Source organism: Anser brachyrhynchus (genome assembly GCF_964034855.1).
Source record: "Anser brachyrhynchus genome assembly, chromosome: 11".
In the NCBI taxonomy this organism is placed as follows: domain Eukaryota; kingdom Metazoa; phylum Chordata; class Aves; order Anseriformes; family Anatidae; genus Anser; species Anser brachyrhynchus.
This window is the reverse complement of record NC_137706.1, coordinates 14,853,153-14,859,552: the sequence shown is the minus strand read 5'-3', so window position 1 is coordinate 14,859,552 and position 6,400 is coordinate 14,853,153. Positions and strand designations below refer to the sequence as shown.

General features: G+C 43.2%; 1 protein-coding gene across 1 annotated transcript in view; it reads left to right on the top strand.

The window, feature by feature from the left end:
- Positions 1 to 3,260: 3,260 nt before the first annotated feature.
- Positions 3,261 to 6,400, top strand: part of LOC308200775 (uncharacterized protein) — a 114,863-nt gene continuing 111,723 nt past the window's right edge. Inside the window, exon 1 of the mRNA XM_080607088.1 lies at positions 3,261 to 3,589. The gene's annotated coding sequence lies outside the window, so the exon portion shown is untranslated. The remainder of the gene's footprint in view (positions 3,590 to 6,400) is intronic.

The following is a 6,400-nucleotide window of genomic DNA, read 5'->3' as shown; positions in this document are numbered from 1 at the left end:
ACCGGCTTGTGCTAAATCTGCAGCAGTGGCAACCTGGTGGATAGATGTCAGACACCAGCTGAGCATCTGGCCCCTTATTGTATTTTAAATGATACGCATTTATAACTGTAAAGCAGACCGACAGGCGATACTGTCTAACATCACCATCACTAATAACTCTAATAGCTCATGTATCCACAGCCTGCTCCAACCTGTCCCATCTCAAAGCAATTTTGAGACAATGGGCTCATCTCTTCTTAGATAGATATAAATGAGATAGATAGAAAAGGCACAATTCCCTCCAGCACAATTAAATGACACTGCTCCCCCTTCCAACTTGAACTACCACATTGCAACCACTTGTATTATTATTATTATTGTTGTTGTTGTTATTATTATTATTGCTGTTATTATTGTTATCATTATTATTATTATATTTATTTAAAGTGAGGCAGTCTTTTTAAGGAAAAGAAATGCTGAAATGTGCAAATGTGCAGGTATGGAGCTGTGCAAATCCATCCTCTGCTAAGCCTTCCTGGTGAAAGCGCAGTTCCTCTTGAGGCCAGCATGAAGAACTGCCTTTGTTGTGGGGAAGGTCCCAGGGCGCAGGCAGTATTAGCACATCTTTACCAAAGACTGTACTAAAGCTGCCTTAGCCCCGACAGTTTTGAAATCTTGATAGGGTAGATCTGCCAGTATCCAGCCCAGTACCTACAGGTGCTCTGGAAAGGGGTGTAACAAGGCGTCCAACTGCTTTTCTCCTTGGGCTGTGAGTGATGGGACGCTGGAATTGGCCTCCTCTTAGCAAAGTAGAGGGCTAGAAATGCTGCTCTGCAAGCGAGAAGGAGGAAAGAGAAATGGGGCTGAAGTAATAAGCACTGGGAAACCCATGGTATGACATGGTTTGGCTCTTTCCAAACTTAATGCATTTTTTATATGTTGACATAAAAGAGCACATTTTCTGACTCCCCTTGGATAATTACCTGATAAACCCCCACTTTTGGAGTTGGTCCGAGCCATCCATTATACCACTGCCATGAACTTTATTTCATACCACACCAGGGAGGAGACAGAACAGTTGGAGTGCTCAGACATTACATGTAATAACTGGTCATAAAAATCAATGTAAAATTTAATGCAAAAGGTCTGTGGGCACCCAACCATTGGAATCCAGTGATAAGGCAGATGGAGAGCAGCACTATACTTTCCAGCAAGTAGTATATTTTCTTTAATGTCCCTACATTATATGTAATGCTGTTGCTGTTTTGTCCATCTACATACTAGTTAAATGTGCTGCAGCCACGATATTTATGTCTCTGGGTGGTTTTTGGTTGCAGTTTCCTCTTGGACACGGGGAGTGTTACAAATTCTGGATGGATCACATCTCAGGACCTGGGAGAGAGAGAAGAAATGTCTTTCTGCCACTTCCTCTGTTGCTCCCTGGCTGATATGCAGCTTGTAGTCCTGCTGTGCCCTACTCCTCATAGAGGGACTGGGAACAAAGTGCTTGTGAGCCATGGGTGCCTGACCTAGACAGTCCCAAAGAGCAAAGGTTGCATTTATGTGCAACGTGGGTGCTGTGCATATTGCCCAGACGGTCCCCAAAGAAGTTTGGTGCTCACGTGGATAATTTCATAAATTTAAATAATAGCACTTGTCAGCCAGAGGGTCCTTCCCAACTCACTAGCTGCTTCACAATACACAGTGGAGAGGAGATGGAAATGGATCCTTGGATCCACCTGAAATATGTAAATAAATTAGAAAAGACCAGAGGGTCACTGACCTTTGCTTCCAGCTTCACATGAGCAGGGAATGGGACGCTGAAGTCCCAACAAAGGGATATGTCTCTTCAGTTGCTATCTGTCCTTCTTACTCAGCATGCCACTTTCCACATGCATTCCCACAGGAGTGAGGGAAGAAGATTTTTTGTTTATATCTTTTTTGACAAGCACAGGTTTCAGATTTAAGGAACTGAGAGTAGAGAGAGAGTTAATGCTCTGATGTATCTGTAAAGGCAAAGAAGCGGGCGTCCTGCTTTGGTTGTAATGTTCAGAATTACATTGTTCCTAACCGTTTTAGCAACAGGTTTATTTCAAACATTGGTAACTCATAGAATGAGTCACTCTATTAGCTTTCTTTTAGATATACAGCTGCGGTGGCTGTGCATGAAGTGTATTAAGTCTGGGGCATTTTCTTTTAGTTCTGGGAGCTGCTATTGATTTTACCCTGATAGATACTTGGCTCCAACATACGATGAAAAATCATTTAAAAGAGAAAGAGAAAAGAATTCTTAATTCCTCACATCTGTGATTCAAAACGTCTGCATTTGGATGTCACAGCAAAATTCCAAGAAAAAAAAAAAAAGATTGGCCAGAAGAATGGGGGTCATTGCAAAGAGACTAGAAGATGAAGGAACAGAAACAGGATTTTGTGAAGCCATTTTACAGTGCAGCTAAAGTACTTCAGAGTATTTATTAAAGCAAACAATTATGCCATTCTGTACTGTTTAAGGTTATTATAGAACTTGTATTAGAAGAGTAATTGCCTCTGGATGAGCATATGGCTTCGTCTGCTGGTAAAAAAGAGACCATTTCCATAGGCTAATGATTTCTGTATAAGAACTGGACTGCAGTGATTCAGAGAATGCAATAGATGAGTTTTCAGGCATAATCAGAAAGTGATTAGGTAAAAGTCTGCCTCATATGGAAATATGAGTGTGAGACACAACAGCATTTGCTCTTGGATATGATGTATCAGGGTGTGTTACATGTATTAATGGAGATGAATATTTATTGATACATATATGTATCAATGTCACCTGTGCACACCTTTCCTGCAGGTGCAAACGACTACCAGGTTCTACTCACAGTGCTCAAGCAAGATGATAAATTCTGCACCTTGAAAAATGCACCTATCTGCCCACCTCAGCACATCCTTCTGCTGCTGGTCAGAAAAAAAAAAAAAAATAACAGCTCAGTAAGTTCTCCCTGCTGTAATAATGTTTTGCACTCTGAGTTGAGTTGAGGCCCCTTTGAAGATACTCCTGAAATCACGAGATCAATTCAGGCCACCTTATCTGGAGTGGATAAAGGCAAGCATCTGCTGCAAGTAGTATTGAAAATCCCTTCCAAGGTGTGATTTAAAAACTTCAGACAGCCTCCCTAGAGTTATACCAGAATTAGCAAATAACGTCCCCATTTCACAGAAGGGTAAACTGGCTGACAGAGAAGCTGGTTGGATTGTTGGTTATTACACAGCGAGTTAGGAGCAGAGCTAGAGAAGTGAGTGGAGAGCAGCCTAGAGCTTCATCCCAAGCTTCTGTGGGTGGAACAGCAGAGGGAGGAAGAGAACAGGAGGAAGAGGAAGCTGAGGGGTGGTAAAAAAAAATCAAGGTACTGTCCGACTTCCTAACTTGTGCTCAGCAATCAAGCACATTGCTGAGGGTCGTGGCTATGCTGAGAACACCACGTGATAAGTACATCGGGGCACTGCCTCGGAAGAGGCTGAAGTGATGAAAACTCACTGGAGGGCTGCAGATAGAGGGGAGCACTGGGAAGGAAGCCAGCACCTCAGGCACTGGAAAGCCGAGGCTGTCCAAGTGACGTGCACGGTGAGAGCCAGCGGGTGTCCTGTTCATGGGGCTATTTGTCACACTAAACTAGATTATCAGGAAATAGAAGTCCAGCCTACGTGTTTATAAATCCTTCCACATCCCTGCTCCAGGGCTGTGGATGTGATGTGCAGGAATCTGGCGAGGAGGTTACTGAGTCATGAAAAAGCAGGGCTCCAGCCACTCCCTGTCCAGGGGAGGGTAACACTTCGGGGTTGAAATCTCCTTGTGGTTGAGCTCTGCCTTACTTATCTGTCCCCCACTGTTCTCAGCCACGCAGAGTTCATCTGGTCGGCTGCAGACTTTCACATAGGTGAACTGGGAGCCTGCAGGAGTACGGGCTCTTCATGGCTGCCATTGAGCCTTCCTGCCACTGCAGGCACTGCCACCAACACAAGCAAATGACTGTCTCTATTATCAGCTACTGTTGTTAGGATTGAGAACAGTTAAACAGAACTCATGGAATATAATCATCTCAATTGGTGCTGAATTTGAAGTTTCCAATATTAAATAAGCATAGAGACCTGCAGTTCAGAATTAGATTCTGTTTTTTATTGCATAGTTTATCTGAAGTTGTGAAGGTGGCCTGTTATTTCTGGTGGTCTAATGCTCTGGAGTTTTTTCTGTCAGTCAAAGGCCAAAGGCCCTCTAACTGGAGATGTCCTTTTGCAAGATGTCTCTGAGGAGCACTGCAAGGAGCACTGCAGAGACAACCCTGCAAGGCCAAGCCATCTTCATGGTAATGGTTCTGCTTCTCAGATAAAACCAGGGCTCCAGGATGGGAAATAATGGGAGAAAAAATACGGTCAAGGCCAGAAGATGGCAGAAAAATTGCCATAAGTCAGGGCAAAACACTGGTTGCTGCTGGGTGGTGGTGCTGGCTTTTATACTCAAGTCCCACCATGCTCTTTCCACACCTGCTGACGTCTAACCAAAACTGTTAACTTTTGCGTAACATCCCACTTAGTTCTGCCAGACCTCCACAAACAGGAAGGGACAGGTTGAGTGCGAGCAGGGGACCGCATGTCTTGAGTAATGACCTCGATTCATTACTCTGCAACACAGCCACCGGCATCACATGGGGATAGGAAGCGGGGTGATGAATCAGGCCCAGTGCTTGGTGCGAGTTCAGAACTCTGTCTGGTTGGCAAATAGCTCTGAAACCAGTCCCAGTGCTGCGCGAGTAGCTTCATTACTCTTAAGCGCTATATTTACTGAATAATTTGGACTGAGCATTTTCAGGTTCGTTAGTCCCGATTGTTCACTTTTCAGTTTGTTTAATATGTCTCTCAAGCCACGTGGTTCTGGTTTTTTCTCTAAAAATGAGAGCAATGGGTAGAAAAGTGCTAATAACAAACAATGCACCTTCTGGAAAGTTGGTTTGTTCTCTTTTTTTAACTGAATAATGACCCAAACAAAAGCTCATTAAGCTCTAGGGGTTTGGGAACATCGTTTGGATGCACTGGAGATCTTTGAACATTTGGGGAAAGCAAAACTAGAAACCTGAGTTAAGCTGAAGAGAATTCATTCTCTCAGCTCCACTTCAAATTATATTCATCAGTCTTGAGCCATGTCCTTCTGCTACACATCAGACAAACACGGGTGCAAATGCCTCCTGTGATCTTGCTGCATAGGCTAGTGGACCTCTCCTGCAGCTAGCCCAGTTTCAGGGTACAAACACAAATACAGGGAAGCAGCCTGGCTTGATGCAACCCAAGTCTCCTAGCTCATCTCCCTGCTACACCAACCTCCATTCTCACCCATTATTTCTCCATCTAGCTCCTTGGAGGATCAGTCACCCAACCTGATTCTTCATTTATTCCTCTTTCCTTTCTCCTCTTCACCTTTCTCATTTGCTTCTCTCCACTGGGACTGTTATTCCATTCTATTTTGGTTTTAGGTCCAACACCTAAACAATAAAAAATGACATGCAGCAAATAAGTGCTTTACCCAGAGCCTAGAGGATGGTTACAATCTAAATGAAAACAATTTATAATAAAAGCTCCAAATCTACTGCCATTTAGCAAAAAAGTTGAAACAAATGATCCCTATAAATCATGCTAAGATTTGTTAAGGATTTTCAAGCCACATGTATTGCTTAATTACGGAAAAATAATATGCAAGGAAAATGCTGATGATCGCTTTTCGAAATATATTCTTGAATGTCGCACCAGGCTTATTGGCGGTAGTTTCATTCACCTGTGTAGTACTGTACCACGAAAAGGAGATAAAAATCAGCCATGTGGTTAAGGGAAATCATTCTCAGTACAAACTGAAAATTAAGATAATATATGGAACCAATAACACAATATCATGAGCATACCAGTATCAGAACCATTAGCTACGCAGACTAAGCAATGGAGAGTCAGAGATTTTAAGGCCATGAGAGGGTCTATAGCTCTGATTGTCCATGTAACCCTGGCCAGAGAAATCACCTCATTCTCCTGTGTGTAAGGCCCATCTTATTCACACCATGCAGGAGAAGAGAGCTAAGAGACTCTGAGGAGGATGAGTAAATCAGAGCAGGGGAAGCAACACCAGGGCACAAAGTGGGATCCCAATGAAGGCACCAAATGTCTGTGTTTGTACAGAGCCTCATAGAGGTGAGTCAAGCAGGCTGCTCTCTCAAGGCAGTGTTATACGTTTGTCCCCAGTGCAAATGGAGCTGGTTGTGAAGTTTCAAAGGTTTAACTGCAGGTGTCTTTCTTGATTTAGGTTGTTTTCAGGTGCTTTTCCTTAAGTTGCTTTTCTAAATGCTACATCTGTTTTTGGAGCTTGTGAAAAGCTCATAGTAAAACCAAATTTATATTT